We start from the raw sequence: 23284 nt of genomic DNA, 5'->3' as shown, positions 1-23284 counted from the left end.
TATTGGAGAATCCTTCTGAAGCACCCTACCAGACCTCAGATTAATGTTTTGTAAAGGCAATGTGGAGTGGGAAGTTCCTTCTTCCACGTTATAAGCTGGCCTCTCTGCTCTATTGTTCGGATTTGGGACAGTTTGAGCAGGTATTTGTGTTGGTCTGGGAGGTTGTGGATTAGTTGGAAATTGAAGTTGTGGGACATTTATTTGTGGAGGAGCAGGCAGAGTTTGTTGAGAAGGCTGGGACTGATAAACAATTGGCTGATGGTACTGCTGATATGGCTGTGAATGTGATGGATATGGCTGCTGGTACTGCTGATATGGCTGTGAGTAAGGTGGATATGATTGAGGATACTGATGGTAAGATTGGGGATATTGTTGAGATGGTCTCCATTGATTTTGTGATTGGTTTCCATGCTGCCATGGCATAGGTATATTCCATGAGTTTTGTGCATACATCTGATCATTCATAGGAAATTGCATGCTTTGATTAGGAAACATACCTTGGGGTGTTTGCCTTGGTTGCCATGGTCGCTTTGCACCCATGTAGTACACGTTCTCCATCTCTGTGCTGGCTGCCATGTTACAATTCTGCACAATTTTAACTTTGGGGCAGTTAAACATATCATGATGCTCAGTACAGAAAGCACATACTTGTATATTTTCTAGAGGACAGTCTTTTAATGCATGCTTCTTGCGACACTTGGGGCAGAAAATGGCCATGATATTGTCTTCTTCCTCTTGTTTCTTTTTGGCTTTTAAGGTATCAATTTGGTTTCCTAGAGTACTTAACAAATCTGTTTTGAACTCTTCTAAGAGATTACCAATTTCAGCCCGGGTGACACTAGCAGAGGCAGTTTTTGTGACCCTAGAGGGCAAGGTTCTCTTTCCCATTTTGGCCTTACTTCTGGAATATTTTTCACACAGTCCAGCTATTTCTTCAAAGGGTAAGGCAGAGATATCACCTTTGCCCATTAGGTTGAGATCATCCATGTACTCTTCCCGGATACCTTTCAAAAATATGGTGCGGACTAGATCAAGAGGCATTGTTCGGTGTTTAGATTTTTGCAAGTTATAAACAAACCGTTCTAGATATTCTTCTAAGGTCTCATCCTCCTGCTGACTCATTCTAAAGATGTCATCTTTAGAATCTTTGGATCTGCAATAAGGCTGATATTTCCTCAGGAATACCCTCCTCATGTCATCCCAATCTCCTATGGCATGTTCCCCTAGCCCCATAAACCATTTCAAGGCTGCTGCCTTTAATGTGGCTGGAAATAATCTCAGTCTGTGAGCATCATCTGTATAACCATAAGTGCGACACACAATGTCGAACTCAAATAAGAATGAGTCCGGATCCTCAGATGCCATACCATAGAAATTGGGTAGCACGGATGGGGGTATATTTTTCATTTTAATCTCCTCATCCTCCTGTGGTTCTTGTATAGGGAATTTAAAAGTGGATTCCTCTTCCTCTTGATGGGGGACTGATCCAGATCCCTCCTCAGCCATTTTGCTTGGTTTCTTAGTGTCTCTAGGTGGAAAAGAGGGAAAGGAGGATTGTTTGGTAATGGTGCTACTTTTCCTTTGTGTAGAAGCTTTAGGAAAAGGTTGCTGTGATTTATGTGCAAACAGAATTTCCCTCTCAGCAAAAGTAATATGCTGTCCTGAATAAAATTTCTCAGCTAATGTTTGAATATCCTCCTCAGTTGGTGTTGAGTCTGCTCCTGATGATGATGGGTTAGTGTTAAGATGGTGGGGGGTTTTCACAAATCTCCCTTGATTGTCCCTAAGTCTAGGCATAAATGAACATGATTCTAACTGTGTTTTTGGTTTTTGTGAATTAAATTTTTTTTTTTTGTTTTGCTTGTTTGAATTCTTTACTTACGCCTCCCCGGCAACGGCGCCAAAATGTAGTGGTTCTAGCTAGGGTACTAGACTAGACTCTATATTTAATATCGACCGAGGTGCGTAAACTTAGAGGCGTGGTCTAAGATATATAGACATAAAGAATTACCGCCCAGGTGATTATGAGGGAAATTGCAAGGCTTCCTTACAGAAGACCGTGATATGCAACCTATCCTTCACACACCTAGATTACCCTACTGATGTATTTGACTACAATGCTGATTATGACATGCATCTATTAAAGCAAACTGTGACTCTAAAGACTGTGTATGATTATGGCAATGATTCTAACCTCCTTACAGAGGTATCACTCAGAAAATATTTGCTCAGGACACACACACAACATGCAAGATATGTACACTATTAAGCTGTATAAAAGGAACATGAATAGACTGAAAAAGGGGGCAGAGTTTATAAGCATGTATTTGTAAATCACACGAGGGCCAAATCCCTTACAAGATTCTCGTTCCAGGCCCTAATGCTGACCATTCAACATAACAATAAACCCTTCTGATGCGCACACCATATACATATGCATGTAATGAAACTTAAATCATAAAAGAATCGAAAACTCATATGACTGCAACCCGTATGCTATGTGAATCAACAGTTATATAAATCGAAATTATAATGCAATCTGTGTGATACATAAATCGGAATCAATGCAACGTTGTGTAAACACACACACACACACACACACACACACACAGATATATATATATATATATATATATATATGAACTGAAATGAAATATAACAAAAACGAAGAGCAGTATACCAAACAAAGGACGCAGGGCCCGTCCGCGCCTAAGGGTATACCGACTACCACCGTTCAATCAATCAACCAATGCAAAGGAGTGAACACACGTTGGGACTGTAAACGATTCTCTGTGTATTAACTAAACTTTGTTCGAAGCAAATGTTTCAACTATTGATTAACCATCAAAAAAATTCAACCACTGTATTTACATACGCGTACATACAGCCATGTCTTAGATGCAGTGAATGCACATGCTGTTGCCGCGTTTTTACATAGCTTTTGCAAAATGTTTCCATACCATAAGTTTCAAAAATAACAAGAAAAATCAAAATGAAAATAGAACAATGTTGTTGCTGCTTTTATGCGCCAGAGTACCCTGCTTTGACTGAGGTTGACCGCATGCTTAGGAGGCCCGATTTGGATGGAAGATAGGTGATTGTCCATCCTTGGACATTCCACTTTTCGCCCATGCTTTCCGTTCTCGCTCATCCGCTGCGCCACATGTCAAACGGTAAACTCATTACAGGTTGTGGGTACTTCCTGTAGTCAAGTCATCAAAAACCTCTAATTCTGGAACATAAAACCCCTAAATTAATTCTTATGCAATCTAATAACTATAGAACAATTAATAATCAATATTCAAGGATTTTGAGGGATAAATGATGAAAGTGTATGGATAAATGATGTGAAACTGGGAAGGAAAAAGGGTCTTAGGATGATACCAACACATGGCATAGATAAAACTATTTATCTTTTGCTTCTCTAGAATATCATTTACCCTTATATTCAATTTTTGAAAGTCCTCAATGTGCTCTACCATTGAACCCTTTTGTTTGAGATTTATCAATTGGCTAAAGAAGGTGTTGCTCTTGGTATCCTCATAATGTGCTATCATTTCCTCTGTGAAAATTGACCACGTGACAAGTGGTTTACGAGAAAAAAGCCCTTTATACCATAAAAATTGATTTGGTTCTAAATAATTAGATGAAATACGTACCTTTTGTAACAATGGTACACCATGTAGATCAAAATATTTCTCCATCTGTAGTATCCAATTTACCAGATCCTTGCCATCAAACTTCCTCATCTCGCTTTTTCTTGATTTTAGGAGCTCGATCTTGAAATGAATGTAACTCTGTAATTTTGGATCTTTAAGTTCTGAAATTTTGGCCTATAATAGCCCTCTGAGTCCTCTTTCTAACTTCGCAAGTCGGATCACAATTGGATTCTCGAAGAAAGATTTATTCCCAATCTCTCGCAATGACCTAATTATAGACTAGTTTTGTCAAGTGAAATTGTACGATGTTCCACGTGTCACTGTTTCAACCTTAGGTTCTTAAACTTATACCCAAACAAAATACAGTGTGTCCTCTTTCCGTAACTTCTTATGAAATTTCAATTTGATTCTCAAAGAGAAAGGTATGACGATTTTCCTAAGGCCACTTGTTTAGGATGTAATTCGGGAGTCTGCAGAAAACCCTAACTTCCTCAGATCATATATCCAAAAATATAGCGAGCCAAGTTCTGAAATTCAGATCCAAGGTTCAGAGCGATTTCTTCTCAAACGGGTTTTTGTTATAGCTTCTGAATCTTTGTAGAGAAAACGTTATAGCGAAAATTCCACGATGACCTATTTTAGATGAAATTCTGGAGCTTGCAAAAACCCTAACTTCCTCATATCATATCTCCAAAACTATAGTGATACAAGATTTGAAATTTAGACCCGAGGTTCAGTGTGATTTCGTCTCAAATGGGTTTTTTTTTCGCTTCTGAAACGTTGCATAAAAATAGTTATAGAGAAAATTCCATGATGGCCTGTTTGGAGCAGCAAAACCCTAGAATCCAAAGCCCTTATACCAAATGTTATGAAACCAACTCACAAAAAGATAGAAAAGATAGATCAACACCTAAGAAATCAGCCTCTTCGAGGGGAAAGCTCCTTTAAACTACACAAATTAATAATTCTTGGATGATACAAATGAAAATACCTCCTTTATATATATAGGAGTCTAAGGGGTCATAATATAATCAGAGCTGACATAACAATAATAATGTAAGGGCACAATAATAACAATAGTGGGCCTCTATGGGGCACAACAATAACAATATGGGGACTACATGGGCACAACAATATAATAAGGGGGTTGTGCTAATAACAATAAGGGGTTACACTAGTAGTATAGGGACCTAACAAATAATATCATGCAAGCACCCAATTGAGGTCAATAAACCACCAAGTAAGTCATCTTCTTATCTCCTTCTTAGTTCTTATTTCAATAAGATTTGCATTCTTTTTGTATTGAAACCATACATATGATGTTGAAGTGACATACCTTATAGCCTTCATGGTCTTTATAGCTTGGTATGGCTTTCATTCCATTGATTATAAGTTCCATTCTTTTCTTTCTAATAATTTTTCCTTCTCCCTGTTACAGGTCTATTTGGGCACATCACTCTCGACATTCAGATCAGTACTATTAGGGCTCATCAAACACTAATTCAGTTGTTACATGCCCTAGACAAGTCAACTCATTGAATGCTTCCTTCCATGAAAGTTTCCTAGCCTGAAGCCTTCCTGAAATGTCTCCTTGGGAAACCAGCACAGCCCATGCCTTGAGACAGTGCATTGCAGAGCAAGCAGGCCCACTGTGGCCTGCACTGTAGTACACTTAGGCCCTCTTTAGCCTACGCTGGGCAAGATTGAGCGAAATTTTCATAGGGTTATGGGAATATTCCTTCATTCTAGATGATTCTAGAAGACTCCCATCTCTTATCCCCTCCTATGAGCTCGAAATTGGATAGGCTAAGGATCCTTTAACCTCCTATCCTCTCATCCCTTGCTCCATGGAAACTAAATACAAGTTAAGGCCATTCAATACCCTCATTTATGAGAAAACCACCTCCATTTCTTATAAATTGAGCACTCATCATAGTGATCAGGGGGCTAGAATCTAAAGTTTGTAAGGAAATTCTATTGGTTTGAGGATTGAGTTTATATTAAGCAATGTTATGCTACTGGAGTGTTGTGCTTTTCATGTGGTGAGGGTTGAACTGAAGCTGGAGGAGTGGCACAAGATTGAACTATATTGGGTGATACTCTTCCTTCTACATTAATAAAGAGCTTATTCCTTTTCTCATATGATTGTTCATATATGTGTTCATTATGTGTTTCAATTTCTTTGATTCCATTGTTTTATAGTCAATAGTTCATGTATGCTTTGATCGTTTCTTGTTTCTGTTTCTCTTGATGCAGGTACCTTTTGAGCAGATTTAGTTCAAGTGGGAGTGACAGGAGTGATTCAAAAGAGATTTAGGAAGTGAAAGACTACAAGTAAATTCCTCTATCTCATCTATCTTCTATAATAAAAGGTTAAACTACTTTCATTCTTTTGTTCTAGGTGTAGTCACCAACCTAGGGAAAATGTGTTTATCCGTAGATGCAAATTCCGTGTAACAAATTGGCAACCATACTAGGAATGACTGTCGTTCTTGGTGGCTTCCCCTCCTTATATTACACCCTATTAGACTTTTCTTAGCTTTGTTAATCTTATTTAAGTCTTTTTGAAGTGTTTTTAGTCAAAAATTGTGCTTGAATGTCTCTTGAATTGACTCTCTGGCACCAGTGCAGTGTTGGTCTTGACACAGTGCGCCGCAAAGCAATCCTTGCCTTAGAGATAGTGCATTGTAGCGCATTGTCTCCCTCTCTGGCCTGCGTTGATTCCTCTTAGGCTAAAAAACCCACCTTTGGTCTGATTTTTCCAAAGTTGCTTCTCTTGTTGTTTGCTGAAAGATCAATGATTCTTGTGGTTCTGAAATCAAGTTGTATTTCTCTTCCTAGCCCTACTTTGACCTTGATTGTTTAGTGTTTCTTAAATGATTTCTTTATCATTATCAATTCATTGTCAAAGTTAGCTTATAGTCGATTAATCTTTTTTGAAAAGGAAGTGTCGTAAAGTCTTCGTTTCTTTCAAAAAGGAATTGTTGTAAAGTCTTCATTTCTTTCAAAAAGGAACTGTCGTAAAGTCTTCATTTCTTGCAAAAAGATTGATTGATTGTATGTGCATTAGTTTCCTTTTGTTCATCTAAACATTAAGGGAATTGAAAAGAAAAACTTGCATTATGCAATTAGAGGTTTGTGTGTGCTTATAGGAATAGTATAGGGAAATTGCATTAGATGTGCTCTTTGCTCTTTGATTAAACATTATGATTGCTCTATCCCTTGTAGTTAAGGTTTTCATTGTTCAAATAAAATGAAAGAATGTTTCTCATCATAGTTTCATTCTAAGAATTTCAAAGACATCACGCGGTGAACCTGAAAGACAATCTCTTAATCAAGATCAACTTAAAAGTTATCTCAATTAATCTAATGGAGCATTTTCACCTAGCGAATAACATTTAGAGGTTCTAGGCTAGAGACGGGTTTCGGCGTCGTAAAACATAGTAGCTGTCGTTAATTATTTGCGATACATTCTGAGTGTGATACCTCATTCCACGTACGTAAGTATATCGTAGCTCGTCCACATACCTTCGGGTATATAGGGCGGTGTTATAGTACGAAAAGTATAAAGGAATGCTCTCACTATGCGGTTTCGCATTAGACAACACTAACACAGATTGGGCCTCCACGTACTTTCGGGTATATATGGGAGGACTACATTAGGTTTCTATCCATCCTTAGGTAATCGAGTCGGCCGCCTTGTACATTGTGATACACCGAACATAGCATTCGGGGAGATTTCCTACACATATGTTAAGTCCTTGGTTTACTGAGGCAGTATATTGCAGTTAACAGTTGCTTGGTAATCCTTTTGCTTAGATTATCCCTCTTTTGTTTTGTTATGTTATTTTGACTAAAATAAATTAATTGACCGCGGATAACATCCTCTATGTCACCCCTTAGTTGATCTTAGGTTGAAACATATGGCAATAACTCCGGAGTCCATCGATCAAGGAATTCCTTTGGATGGGAATCCTAGTCTTTTTCCTCCTTTCGGAAATATTGGTGCTCCTTATATGGCTACATTGTCCCTTCCGGGACTTACCATTGGCTTGCTAATATGGTTGTTCTCAACCTCCTTGGCCCCGCAACTGAATATTCCTACAACTAGACAAAATCAACCTCCAGTTGACCCTTTGCCTTCTTCGTTAGTTGTTTCTTCCTCCCCTTCTTCCTCTTCGCCTGGTGAAAGTATTGGCATTAGTAACGAGGTGGATAAGAAAAAGAAGAAAGGGAAGAATAAGAAGAAGAAGAAGCAAATTTAGCAGGGGGGCAACCAAGCAACCATTGCTTCGAATGCAACTTATAATGAGAAACTGTCTAATAAGCCTCACAAACTTCGATATCCTTGCAAACTTTGTACGAGAGACCATCTTCTTCGAAATTGTTCTGGTATTCCTCAGATCTTAGAAGAATGGTCTTCTCATTCACATTATCCTATGTCATCAACTTCTGGAGATCATGCTGGTGACACACCATCAACTAGTGGTAGTAAAGTTCATAGAAAGAAGGGTAAAGTTAAGTTTCCCTATAGGTTAAGTGAAGGGAATCACCCCATTCACCTTTTTCCCTATCTGGATGAAGCCCAAAAACTGTTGGATAACCGTCTTGCTTCTCCGCAGTGACTTCCATCTGGTTACAGGAGACTCTCCCTTAATCCTTCACTAGTTGATGAAGTGACTGACCCAAATCAACTGTTGGTCAAACCCACTCTCTCTGAATGTGAATCTCATGAGTCTATACTTGATAAATCACAGGTTGAGGAAATAGTTGACCTGATTTCACCTTCAGTTAATCGTACCTTTCCCATAGAGAGTGATTATGATACCACTCAGGTTCTTTTCGTTTCTTCAGATTCCAATGAGCTTGGAGGCAACCCTCATGTTCCATCAAGACAGGAGGAAAATCCTCCCGTTCTCGTAACTCAAGGGGGTATTTCTCTCGTTCTTATGGTACCCCCTCCAAGTAGTCTAGTCACTTCCTTTTATTGGAATCGACTAGCAAGATGTCGTCTTCCTTCTTATGTTCCTTTCCAGATCATAGTATAGGTTTGTAATATGATTATACCTAGAACTATCATGGATGAAGGTGCATCTATGAGTATCCTTTCCTCCACTGCTTGGCAAGTGCTCGATTCGCCGCCACTTGTGCCTGTTACTCAGAATCTGTTGGCTTTTAACAGAGGAACCAGTCAACCATTAGGGATCCTTCCTCAATTGCCTATTACTTTGGGAGGAAAAAATGTTTATCTCAATGTGATGGTAGTCCCAGGCCCTTTAGATTACAATTTACTTCTTGGGCGCAACTATGTTTATGACATGGGAGCTATTGTTTCAACACTCTTTCAAGTGATGTGTTTCCTGCATGAAGGCAGAATTGTCACCGTTGACTAGCTTTCATTTCTCGATCCAAATATGGCTTTCAGTCAATCATCATACCTAAATGTTCCTTTTGTCCCAATGGTATCTTCCCCGCCACAGGTCAATTATGTGGCAACCCATTCCATGCCTACATCAATTGACGATCAATTCCGTGATGTTGTGCATTATGTACTGGGGGCATTGGAACCAGATCTCTCTAATGGATTCCTTGCTACTTGTCCATTCCAGAGCATTGTTCTCCCATCTAATGAGAACCTCTTAGAATTCATGACCTCTTATGGGTCGTGTTCAAGGAATATGAGGATATTTCTTTTAATGTGTCAACGTCATTAAAAAATGAAATAGGGCCCATGAGGATAGTTCCTGGTCTTGTGTCAACCTCGTTAAAAATGAAACAAAGGGTATGAGGATAGTTTCTGGTCTTGTGTCAACCTTGTTAAAAAACGAAACAAAGGGTATGAGCACAGTTCCTTGTCTTGTGTCAAGCTTGTTAAAAAAATGAAACAAGGAATATGAGCATAGTTCCTTGTCTTGTGTCAAGCTCGTTAAAAAATGAAACAAGGAATATGAGTATAGTTCCTTGTCTTGTGTCAAGCTTGTTAAAAAATGAAACAAGGAGTATGAGGATAGTTCTTTTACTGTGTCAACCTCATTAAAAAATGAAACATGTCTCAAAGCATAGTTCCTTGTCTTGTGTCAAGCTCGTTAAAAAATGAACAAAGGAATATGAGCATAGTTCCTTGTCTTGTGTCAAGCTCGTTAAAAAATGAAACAAGGAGTATGAGGATAGTTCTTTTACTGCAGCAACCTCATTAAAAAAAATGAAACAGGTCCCAAAGCATAGTTCCTTTTCTTGTGTCAAGCTTGTTAAAAAATGAAACAAGGAATATGAGTAGAGTTCCTTGTCTTGTGTCAAGCTCGTTAAAAAATGAAACAAGGAATATGAGGATAGTTCTTTTACTGTGTCAACCTCATTAAAAATGAAATAGGTCCTAGAGAATAGTTCCTTGTCTTGTGTCAAGCTCATTAAAAAATGAAACAAGGAATCTGAGCAGAGTTCCTTGTCTTATGTCAAGCTCATTAAAAAATGAAACAAGGTCCCCTGGAGCAAAGTTCCAATTCGATGCTTTGATTAGATCTCGTAAAATCCCAATCGAGTCTTTCACTCGATCTCGTATATGAACCTTCATTCCATCCACCTTATATCCACGAGTAGTCTACTTAGGTGAATGCAGTGAAGCTTGGGGGGCATGCACCTATAATTGAGTCATCATGTTGGGGGCATGTAAACCAATCTCAAGCATAATTTTTTCATGGTTCAAGCTTGTGTAAAAATGAGACTGAATCCAAGAATAGTTTTTTCGTTTCAATCTTGTGTAAACATGAAACTGAATCCAAGCATAGTTTCCTATGGTTCAAGCTTGTGTAAAAATGAACCCATCTCCATTTTAACCCTCGTGATTGCCATTCTATCAGCCTCTTCTGTCAGATGAGCCTTGGTTTTTCTCCTTCCATCGTCACTATCTGCTTGGCTGATCATACGCTTTCACTTGGTTGTTTTACCCTTTTTTGAGGAATAGTTGCAATGAGTGGTCTTATTAGCCAGCCTCTTCACATAAATCAACATGTTTTGAGAAGTTCCAACATCACCGAAACCAGTTGTTATCCTAGACACCACTCGTTCCTCTAAGTGGAGTCCTCTTTAAGCTCTTTTAAGACTCTTGAAACATGAAAAGATTGTCGAGCGCTTGTCTTTTTCAGCTCGTTAATGGGTTGGAAATGACATCTACTTAGTATAAGTTTAACCCTTTTCCGGACTGAGATAGATTATTTACAAAAAAGGAATACGTTGATCGAACATGGTCAATAGGTTCTCTCTTGTATTATTTTACGCTTTTTTGAAGTTGAGAGACAAATTTACGAAAAATAACTTGTGGAGTTTTCTTTTTGTCCCTTTTCAAACTATCTAAACATGAAAAGGACCGAGTTCTCATTGTCGTTAAAACATCAAATAGCGACAAACTTGTCCATCATGATAAGACCGAGTTTCAACTTCGCTAGGCTCGTTAAAACATTACATAGCAATGGATTCACCCAAAGGGTGGAATTATACTACAAGCATATGTTATCCTCCTCAAGCTTGTTAAAAAATAAAGAGGTACTGGTCAGCAATGACTAGGGAAAATGGGAAAAGGGATAAATCACTTTATGGTAGCAAGTCGCTCTTGAACATGAAACTTTCACTTCATCTCCGTGACTATTTGGGTTGGGTTATCTGCTTGATGGTTATCATACCTATGGTCTATCACACCATCCATCACTTTGGTTTTGGGTCAATGTTTCCAATTCATTCAATGTCGCTGACATGTTCAAGAGAAGTCATTCAGTAAAACTCATCCTTTGCAATACTCATAAACCTTCATTTTCATGACCGCCATTCCTGAACCTTGTGTCGTCAGTCACATTCCGTCTCCAAAATCATTACACTCATTTCGTGTCGTTGATGTGGGATACATCAAGGCCCTCCTGCGACAAGTCGCTTCTTTTCGACATCAGCACATTATCCAAGAAGTTGACTTAGAAACACCCTTCCAGTACCTTGGGGCTTGCATACATCAATGGAAAGTTTCTCGCTTCCAACGACAGGTTGACATCACTGACCTTCAACCAAAAGAATTTGTACGGTGTTCGATCAAAACATCTATTCACACCATGCAGAATGTACTGCAGTACCTTGAGAATAATTATCATTATCGGTGATCTCTCTCGTGTCTGTTAACGACTTACATCATTGGCTGGTAATCAGATGGTGTCTTCCCATGTTCGACTTCAGATCACATATTCACATGGTTAGACTCATACTTGAGCGAACGCTAGGACGAGATAGAATACCCTAGATCTAGTTTCATCCATTCGGGATGCAATTTCAAGAGAGTAGTAAATCATCTGTACAATGGCTTTACACGAATGGTCATCCTATCATGGGTCTATATTTGTAGACGACTATCTATGTACATATAATGAAAAGTTTATATGATGAGTATGGGTATGCCTTCCCTCAGAAATTCATGAAAAAATTCAAAATATCATGATGTTATGTATTGTAATCGATGTAGGTCACCATCCACTTCAGTTCCTCTCCATCACATCGTACAACATATCACTTGACATTATCATTTTCGACTTCATGCTTTAGGGGGAAATTGTTACAGGTCTATTTGGGCACATCGCTCTCGACATTCAGATTAGTACTATTAGGGCTCATCAAACCCTAATTCAGTTGTTACATGCCCTAGACAAGTCAACTCATTTAATGCTTCCTTCCATGAAAGTTTCCTGGCCTGAAGCCTTCGTGAAATGCCTCCTTGGGACATCAGTGTAGCCCAAGCCTTGAGACAGTGTGTTGCAGAGCAGGCAGGCCTACTATGGCCTGCACTGCAGTGCACTTAGGCCCTCTTTAGCCTGCGCTAGGCGAGATTGAGCGAAATTTGTATAAGGTTCTGGGAATATTCCCTCATTCTAGATGATTCTAGAAGGTTCCCATCTCTTATCCCCTCCCATGAGCTCGAAATTTGATAGGCTAAGGATCCATTAACCTCCTATGCTCTCATCCCTTGCTCCATGGAAACTAACTCCAAGTTTAGAAGGCCATTCAATACCCTCATTTATGACAAAACCACCTCTATTTCCTATAAAATAAGCACTCATCATAGTGATCAAGGGGCTAGAATCTGAAGTTTGTAAGGAAATTCTGTTGGTTTCAGGATTGAGTTTATGTTAAGCGATGTTATGCTGCTGGAGTGTTGTGATTTTGATGTGGCGAGGGTTGAACTGAAGCTGGAGGAGTGGCAATAGGATCAAATTGTATTGGGTAATACTCTTCCTTCTACATTAATAAAGAGCTTATTCCTTTTCTCATATGATTGTTCATATCTGTGATCATTATGTGTTTCAATGTCTTCGATTCCATTGTTTTATAGTCGATGGTTCATGTATGCTTTGATCGTTTCTTGTTTTTGTTTCTCTTCATGCAGGTACCTTTTTTAGTGGATTTAGTTCAAGTGGGAGCGACGAGAGCAATTCAAAATGGATTTAGGAAGTGAAATACTACAAGTAAGTTCCTCTATCTCATCTATCTTAAACTACTTTCATTCTGTTGTAATAGGTGTAGTCACCCACCTAGGGAAAATGTGTTTTTCTGTAGATGAAAATTCCATGTAACACTTCCCAAGCTACGAGTAACTTCTTTTTCTAGTCACCTATGGCCTGAGCTCCTTTCCTTATCAAGAAAGTGGGTGTAGGCATGGTAGCTCAATGATGTGATTCGCTTTGTGATTTGTTGCTATGTCGCTACGATCACAGATTGGAAATTGCTCTCTATCTCCACTAGGAAATCCTATTAACGCCTCTTAAGGCCCCAACTCAACTCACTTATTCTCTTCATCCTCAGGGGATCGAGGCACATAGGAAGAAAACCTATTGCCTCTTGAGCATATTTATACCAATCTATATCAAGTTGGACCATCCTTGACCATTAGGTGGGGGGCTAGGCTCAGGCGGGGACACTAAAAGAAAATCTATTTCATTATTGGTTGGTTGGTATTGATCTAACCGCTTTAATTCAAGGTTAGAAGCCATGAGGTGATTTTCATAACTTGACAAAGGGAGGGATTGATGGTGCCCGGTGCCCACCAGGCTAAGTGATCTTCATGAAAGTTAGGAAAGCTTCTTCCCATCGTGCTCTATTTTACAAAGTTATGATTTAGATAAACTGCAATACCTCAAATATTATTATATCCCCCACCGAAAAAGTGAGGTTTTACGAGAGGTGATGCACTAGATTACCGAGATTGACAATCCCCAACCTAGTAAATCTTTGGAATCGGTCCTCACCTCCCCAGATACCTAGACGACTCTTTATATATATATCTAGTTAATACATAGCTCTCAACAGATTATTTTGTGTGTAATAATGTCTACTCTTCAAGTTTCTAGACATGGTATCAAAGATGGTTTGAGCATAACTCCCCCATGGGAGGGAACAAGGACATGATGAGAATAACGCATTATGTTTTTTTCAATGTGTGCATATTTTTCCATCATTGATGAGAGTTATCATTGGCCATGTAGGGTCATCAGGACACAAACAGGTGTAACTAGCTCACTAAGGGGCAAGTTGTGTGTCGTAAGTAGGCTAACTTAGTTTTGTTGTCAATTACTAGATAGATGAAAGTGGATCTATTTTCTGTGAAATCCATGCTTGATTGAAATGAATTCATAGAATCATTAACATGAGGAGAAAATTTCCCAACCATCAAGTTTGTGAATCACCACTACCAAAATTGTAATTTTTGAAGGGGAAAGTTGTAATTTTTATGGGTAAGAAGCTATGTTCTTATTGGAGATGTGATTTTAGGAAGTCGTGAAAGATCCAACGTAGGAAGCAGAGAGTGATTTTCTATGGGAAGAGTAAATATGCACAGTCAACATGGAGGAGCTCACGTGAAGGAGGAGAAGAGCTTATGAAGTTTGAGTGCTGGAGTCAAGCAATGTGGACCTACATAAAGTTATGGTGTGATCTTGAAAAAAAAAAACCACTTATAACAATGATGTGAGGAGCTCGGCAGGTGATAGTGAAGGAACATCTATCTCACGAAAACAACATGCAAATGGGAAAAGGGGCAATAGTGAAATGCCACTGCATTGTTTTTCACTTCTTCCTCCCTGCAAGTAGTTAAGGCAATGCCAACTATATTGGTCAATCTAATGTAACACATATTGGTCAATTATGCACCTTAAATAAGGAATCTTGCCATTTAATGATGTATTTCACTTAGGAGGGCTAATGTGTGATGTCGAAGGAGATCAGGGGTGCAACCTTGTGTGAGATATCTATTCATAGATCTATGAGGGCTCAAGAGAGAAACAAGGGTCGAATTGGTAGTTAAATCTAATAGTGCTAAAGGCCACGTGAGCATGTTGTTGAGGGATAAGCACTAAATACAACATGTTGTTGAGATGGAAAATAGATGGAGCTTCAATCTTCATGGGGAGTTGATTGAGTGCATGATAAAAAACAGATTGAATTTGAGATTTTGATAAGGTGACTATGGGTTTGTGTTCCATAAGTCATTGGAGGGCATAGATAGTTGTGGTTGTGTGTATTTAAATATTTGTTGGAGTAGGAGTTTGTAAAAACCGAGAAGGTGTTGGATTAACTGATCCACTAACAAGTCATGTTGAATGGTCACAATTACATTCCAAATAGAAAATTATGGCTATTGCTCGAAGTTCCAATAATCCAAGTCTTATAATTCAATGATTGTGAGAAAATATCATTGAGCCGAGAGGCTCATTCTACAACCCAGCATGATGTGTAACATTGTTCGTCCGCCATCAAAGTTGAAATTTTTCTCATGCTAGCCAAAATAAAAAATTTTAAAAATCTAAAATTAAAAATTAAATAACTATACAAAACATTTAAATAATGTGGGCTCATAAAAAAATTTGCACTTGAAGAAATTAGATCCCTCTAGGCTCATGTTAGATCCATATTTAAAATGGATATATGTTGGTATATCTAACAATATCAATGCATTAAAATGCTCTATCTTCTCATTGTACAAGTTCAAAGGTGAGCTAATTCTATACCACTATTAAAAAAATTGTGAGTGAAGAATGTGGATGCAGTCAATTTAGTTTTGAATGTAGTCTTGGCCAGTATAAAGTGGGATCCATTCTTAATATCACAGCATAATGGTGATCGTTGTAGGATGGTGTGGAAGAGATGGTGTGTCTATAATCAATTAGTGAATGATATGGTGTCTATAATCAATGAATGAATGATATGGTGTCTCCATAATTATATTGGCACCATTTGCTTGTGAGAGTGTTTTTTTTTCCCATGATGGGAAAGGTGGAGCTGCTTTTCACGATAAAAAAGTTAGATTTACAAAGGAGCATTGTGTGTTGTTTTCTTATATAAGGACATGCTAAATTGTTACTAGTGATACATAAATCGAGGAGGTACTTTGAAATCGTCCATATTCTCTGAGTGCTCTTGTTTCTTGTATCCTAGAAGCAACCTAGACTGAATGAATTTACCTGTACAATGTTCTATCAAGAAAAAGAGGATTGCTTGGGATTGACTTCAATGATTTTGATAAAATGGGAATTTATTCTCATTGCTTGAAAATTAAGGGTGCAATAGTTATGGCTAGAGAAATTAAGTCTTATTGTTGAGGTTATCAAGATTGGATGACTAAAGGCTTATAGAATGCCTAGTATAGATGATGCCAAATTTGTCTTTTCACGTGGTGTGAAAGCGGTTTCCAATTCATTGAAGTTGTAGATGCAAGGTTCAAAACTTGAACAAGAAGATGCAAACATGAGTCAAGTGTTTGGAAGGGAATAGAGAATATTCTGAACTGGATGAAAATGCTTTGGAAATCATGGTGATTGTAATATTTTGTCTTGGATTAGCTCAATTTTCATGTCTTGGAGTTAAAATTAATGTACATATTGAGATTAGTGACCTCAATATTATGGTGAAGTTATTTTGTTAGAATTTGATGCTCCATCAACTAACAGTTTAAACATGGAGATCATAGAAAATCACTAAAACCAAGATGAAGATGAAGATACGCAGTACATGAGTGACTGCAGAGGAAGACAAATTTTTTTTCATGTTCGTCATTATCTCTTATTGTAATTTGTAGTGTTGCAATATTTTGTGATGTAAAATCATTCCATAGTTTACTTAGTAAGGAGTGTTGTAACTGGAAATAAGTTTTAGCTACATGTTTTGCTTCATAGACATTTTGTCAAACATTGCATTATAAGTCTTTATTACCAAGTGCAAAGAGTGTACAATTGAGTTTGGTACATCCCATATCCAAACTACTTTCCTAGATAACTCGCGAGCATAATGGATGGCACACATGTATCTCGATAAATGGAAGTAGGTCCATGGTATGGTAATTGAATCATCCTTCATGGTAATATCGATGTTAGGGTCTAGAGTATAACAAGTTCCTAGTTAATCTAAGGTATCAATGGCATACTTAGTTTCTATCTAGTACATGATGATAGTTCTTCGAGTGAAGGGAGGAGCATGGACACTTTTTGAGGTGGAAGCAAGTTGCATTATTATTGCTTAAGAAAACCAAGTGTTGATTGAGGCTAAATTTTTGGAGTGGAATGATAATTTGTAGTGGGGAGGATAGAGACATCCTAGATACAACAAAGAGATATTTAGAGTTTGGTTAAGGAAAGCAAGTGAAAATGCTTGTGGAAGCATTATGGCAACAAAGGATATTGGTTGTGGCAACAACTGAGGTTGGATGATGGTGCACAAATATAAGTTTAGTTGTTTGGAATAATAACATACTAAAAAATGGTATGATAATATGAATAAAATTTTGTAGTTGTAGCAAGGCTATATATTATGTTTTTTTATTTTTATTTGATGTAATGGTACTTGAAGAATTTGTACCTATGTGCATACATGTAATTGTGTAACATGAAAAAGGCATATTGTTGTAAGACATAGAGAGGCATGCATAACCCTTTATCTTGTGCCCCTAATGACTTGGTATTTTGTCTAGTTTAGTTCAATGGCCTCTATTAAGGAGTTTTGTAACACTTGGAGGAGTGGGCCTTTTGTTGGTTGGATGCTCTATGAGTGGACCAAATTTTTTATTGTAGACTCTGGGAGGTGAAGTTTTACATTCGAGGGGATTACATCAAGAGGTTGAATGAACCAAGTACATGAAGGGACATCCTACTAGATTTGTGAGTGTAGTAGTTAAGTACTCATGTATTTTGGAGGATGGATGTTCCTTTATATGGACATCGATAGTTTGGTGATATTTGCATGAATGGAACTTTATCTTAAAGCATAAAAGCCTCGGTGAATTTTATTGGTCCCTAATATGAAAATTGTAAAATGTTTAACAATATCTTTATAACAATATTGAAATTTCCAATAATTTTATACAATACTCTATAAAATTTTAGCGACTTTTAAGTTAAAATAGTTTTATCCTATAAAATTTTTGTATTCAGGCTTCTGTGATCCATAATGAATTAAGCAAGTATTTTGGTAGAAATCACATAAGAGAAATTTTTGGCCGATGCATTTCGAACCAACAAGTGTGGTTCATCATCAAGAATCATTTTTAGAAAAAAAATGAAATTAACCTATTTTTGGGAAGAAAACATGGAAAATTAAGCCATCTACAAAACTGCTCCTAAAATTTCCCTGTGCATGATCGATGTATTAGACAATAAAACCACGATATGGACTTTGTTATTGAGGAAGTTCTTCAAGTCATAGTGATGCATTTTCTTTACAGGAGAAGATGTTGAAGAGCTCAACAACATCAACGGGGAGTGTTAAAGTGTGTAACTCTTACTTGTCTTGTGTGTGATCTTATTTTTGTTGTTAGTATTATTGGTCATTTTTAGGTAGAGTTGGTTCTCAGGAGTTTTAAAGTGTGTAACTCTTACTTGTCTTGTGTGTGATCTTATTTGTGTTGTTAGGATTATTTGTCATTTTTAAGTAGAGTTGGTTCTCTACAATAAAGACTTTGTTCCTAGTTTCTAGGAGTTGTTAGATCTAGTTGGGTATGAGAGATTTTCTTCAACTAGATGGCTCCTAGATTGGTGTGTGGCAAATATATTCCCTTAACCAATAGAATGTATGTCCAAAATAGTTTGTCTATCTTGAGAAAAAGTTTCATATATTCATATCTCAAATCACTACATTATTTATATAGAGCTTTGTACTCTATATGTTATGTTTTGTGTATTTGATGTAATGGTACTTGAAGAATTTGCACCGATATATGTACATGTAACTATGTAACATGAAAAAGGCACATTGTTGTAATACCTAGAGAGGAATGCATGCCCCTTTATCATGTGCCCCTGATGACTTGGTAGTTTGTCTAGTGGTCATTATTAGGTAGAATTGGTTCTCTACAATAAAGTCTATGTTCCTATTTTCTAGGGGTTGGTTAGATCTAGTTAGGTATAAGAGATTTTCTTCAAGTGGATGCTCCCACATTGGTGTGTGGCAAACATATTCCCTCAACCAATAGAATGTATGTCCAAGATAGTTTGTCTATCTTTAGAAAAGGTTTCATATATTTATATTTCATATCACTACATTATTTATAGAGGACTCTCACAAATCATATCTACATTGGTAGTTATCCTATATATTTTCTTAATTTTAAATTTATATTGTGATTAGCAAGAATTGTAACATAGTGTAATATTTTTATATTTGTTATCCATAAAGAATTTTTTTAATGAAATATTATATTTAAAGTTTGAAGAATTAAAATAGTTGTAAAATTAATAATGATGAAACTTAAATATAAAGATAGAAATGGAATCTTGCGTTTTTGAAAACCTTAAAATAATGGAACATTTGAATTGGAAAATCTTAAAACACTAGAATATTTGAATTATTTTTTTCATGGGAAAATTTATTTTAACTCAGTTGTCAAATTAGTAATGGGATAGTTATCACTTGCTTTTATCCGTGAATGTAGGACTCATCACCCTTATTAAAGGGAACCATGCCACTTAAACTTATCTATTGGGTAGTGGAGGAGATTTTTACTCCTACCAAATACATTTAGATTTAAAACGAATTATATGTTTCCTTATATCTAAAAAATACCATCTCTTAACCAAACAAAAACAATTTTAAAAGATACTAAAAAAAACACTCATTGGAACTTGGAATTACAATCTCTTACCTTTTTTTTATTAAAAAAAGAAAAAGAAAAGAAAGAGCCTGTCCCGTGATATGCCACGGCCCTTTCAAACGGTAACGTCCAATTGATCATACATCAAAGTAAGCACCATTAGAGACTGCATAGAATCTTACATCAGGACAAAACCCAAAGATTCGAAGAACCAGACGACAAGCTGGGAAACAAAAGCATTAAATTAAAAAATAAAACCTACTCAACAAACAGACAGCGAATGAACCGTTGGATGCCAGCCATGAGACGTGCAAAAGTTTTGTACCAATATAAAGGAAAAATTTGATCAGTCACTGTTTAGAACATTTTTAAGGCGTAGTTCAATGATATTGTTTTTTATTTTGAAAGTTATGTGTTAAACACACATGGGCAGCAAATGAATATGAAAGATAAAACATGAGAATCAATTTTTATTAGCAAGAGATATACATTTATAGTACATATTGTGACCGTTGGGTTTCACATCCCAAGGTCTCTTGGACTCCTTTTGTCTATTTAGCTTCCACACTAACCCATTGAGGATTAGGTGTCCAACATTCCCCCCTTAATCCAAAGGGTTATGTATGAGTCCAAGAAGAGAGCTGTAATGCAAAATGTGCAAAAATGCATGGCAGCACTAGGTTGAATGTGCTCTCTGAAATGTTGGTATAAAAGGTGGTGGTTTAAGGATGACCACCAACATTAGAACGCTTAGTGCAGTTCCTGGAACTCTTCCAAAACTAGCAAGAAGCTGAAGTCTTCTGCTAGAGGAAGTGCTCCTATTGTTTTGAAGAGGGAAACCTTCAACCATGAAAGGGAGGTCTCACCCCGTATAAAAGGGAGAACTTCAACCTGAAAAGGGAAGTCTCAACCTGTGATGGTTTAAGGATGACTAACAACTCTGGAATGCTTAATGCAATTCCTGGAACTCTTCCAAAACTGGCAAGAAGTTGGAGTCTTCTGCTAGAGGAAGTGTTCTCAATTTTGTTCCTGGAATTCTTCCGAAACTGGCAAGAAGCTGGAGTCTTCTGCTAGGGGAAGTGTCCCAGATTACCAACTGAAGGTATGTTCACGGGCATCTTTGTCTCTGGCTACAACTCTGAAACTGGTGTGGCAGGTTATGGCTCAGGCTCGCTTGATGTGGCTTTGAAGCTTGTAGATGACCATCATTTCCCCCCCTGTCAGATACAAGGTGAGATGATGGAGAAAACTCAACTACAAGACTGTTCAATACTCTGAAACAAGTTCTGACATGTGTTTGGAATATCTTCTTGGCTGTTGATGCCCATTGCCAAGAAGCGATCCATCCAAGATGAATCTTTGTTCTTGCAGGATGTTTATTTCTGAAGCATCTGTGTGAAGATGACTGGTTTTATGACAGTGCTTACATGGATCAAGATCAAAACAGTGATCTTATAAATGGCCAACTTAGTCACAGTCTTGGCATTTCACAATCTGTTGTTGTTGCTATGAAAGAGGAGCAGAATGAAGAGCAGGTGAACTGTCATGAATGAATCCAACACTCTGAAACTGAATGGGCTTTGAGTAGTCTGGAATATGAAAGGAAAAGTCCTTTTCATATCCAAGACCAGTTCTGTGCTTGTTGTGGACAAGTTGTTCCCAAGGTCTGATAATGGGCTTGGGAAGTGCAGACTGAGTTTCTGCATTTGCATGTACAACTGCTGCTTTATTGGGTTCTGGATCTGATTCAACCTCAATCTTACCAATTTCATCACTTGCTGGTTGTTGATGGGTGTTTGTTTTAACCTTGAACAACATATTGTTTTGAGCAGAAAACAATTTGGAATGACAAATCTGTTGAAGCTCATCTTGCTGGAATTGAGATTCTAGTTGCAAAAAATCAATCTTTTCTTGTGCATCATGCAGGCAGGTCTGAATGTCACAAAGAGTGTCTTTGCTAACATTTACCATCCCACCAATAGTGGAGTGTATTAGTGCATTCAATAACTCTAATACATCATCAAATCTAGCCATTTTCCAAAGGTTTAAATTCTTGAATCCAAATGTACTCTCAAAACCAAATAAAGAATTGTTAACTTTCTTAAAAATAAGATGTATTTGAATGTTACAGAAAGACTGGCACAAACACCAAATGTAAGAGTGGTGCAAGATCCAAATATCAAGAGAAAAAATGCGCTGCAGCGATGGATTTCTGAAATGGATCTCTTACGATTTCAAAACTTGTTTGTTTCAAAATAACTCAAAAAACAATGTTGGAATAAAGCTTCAACATTCAACCTTTTCTTTCATACCATACACTGCTTCCTTCAAAGCATACTAACCAGAGGTCATATGCACCAGCAAAAGCAGGACACTAGACCATAAGACATGAGCGACTGAACCAAGCATTATGTGCAAGAAACAAGTAGATGGACCAGCGGTTAGAAAATGAATTTAATCATCTCATAGAAATGGCCATTGTTTAAGCACACCAATGTACCATACCCGACATTATGCTTCGACACGATCGCTGATAGCTTAGCAATACAGATGCGAATTCCATTGTTCCGGCTTCTTTTGTTGATAAGCCTCCGCTGGAAACTAGTGACAAAATTATAATGCCTCTGCCAGTTGTTGATAGTTTGGCGTCTCTACACATAGATTATTTTTATTTGTCAAAGGTGACACAACGCTCTGCATAAAGGCACAGTACACTTGTATGTTTCCCTAGAGCATTTCCTTGAAAACACCCGCAACCCATTGACAAAGCATTTCTCTGGATCTTATTAAGAATCTACCTAGAAAAATATATTCTCCCGAATGTGATTATGAGTCTGCCTTTTTTTTTTTAATATTCTAGAAACCCACACAAGGATTCTCGCAATATCTTAACTGAATGTCATCGTAATACTTCCCATTACCACGAAGCCCCTTTGAACTCCCCAACATATAAATCCCAATAGTGTTTTCTTGCAAAGGAGATCTGCCACTGAATTTGACTATACGAGAAAATGAGTTGTGACGGTGGGGATATTGATGTGCAGTGGAAGAGGGGGATGATATACTAGCAGAGGCATACTCTCTGCTTCATAAGATTGCAAGCAAATGGAATGGCATAGTGAATGTGCTTTTCAGAATCTACAGCAATAGCGCCAATCTGCTGTTCGAAAGAGAAAATGAAATTATAACATTTGAGCGCATGTCTCAGCTGGGTAATGGGCCAAGGCTGCTGGGTCGATTCCAAAATGGTCGTCTCGAGGAATTTCTTAATGCTCGGACGCTTTCAACAAAAGATTTACGTGATCCGGACATATCTTTAAAGATTGCTATCAAATTGAATGAATTCCATCATTTAAACATTCCTGGATCATCTCATCCACGATTATGGGAGCGCTTGAGGGATTGGCAGATTATGGACAATGCCAGTCGCCTGATCTCACATTTGAGCAATCCTTCCAACCGGAAGTTGCAGGCCCTTGGCTTTGATTCGGTGAATATAAACAGTCCTCAACACAGAAAATAA

At 37.6% G+C, this 23284-nt stretch overlaps 1 pseudogene; it reads left to right on the top strand.

Moving 5' to 3' along the window:
• Positions 1-314: 314 nt before the first annotated feature.
• LOC149171579 (putative choline kinase 2 pseudogene) lies at positions 315-23284 on the top strand (annotated as a pseudogene).

Source organism: Pinus tabuliformis, chromosome 4_2 (genome assembly GCF_031772625.1).
Source record: "Pinus tabuliformis cultivar Carrire ecotype Pingquan chromosome 4_2, CPIR1, whole genome shotgun sequence".
Lineage (NCBI taxonomy): Eukaryota > Viridiplantae > Streptophyta > Pinopsida > Pinales > Pinaceae > Pinus > Pinus tabuliformis.
The sequence above is the reverse complement of the archived record's forward strand: the minus strand, read 5'-3'. Positions and strand labels throughout refer to the sequence as shown.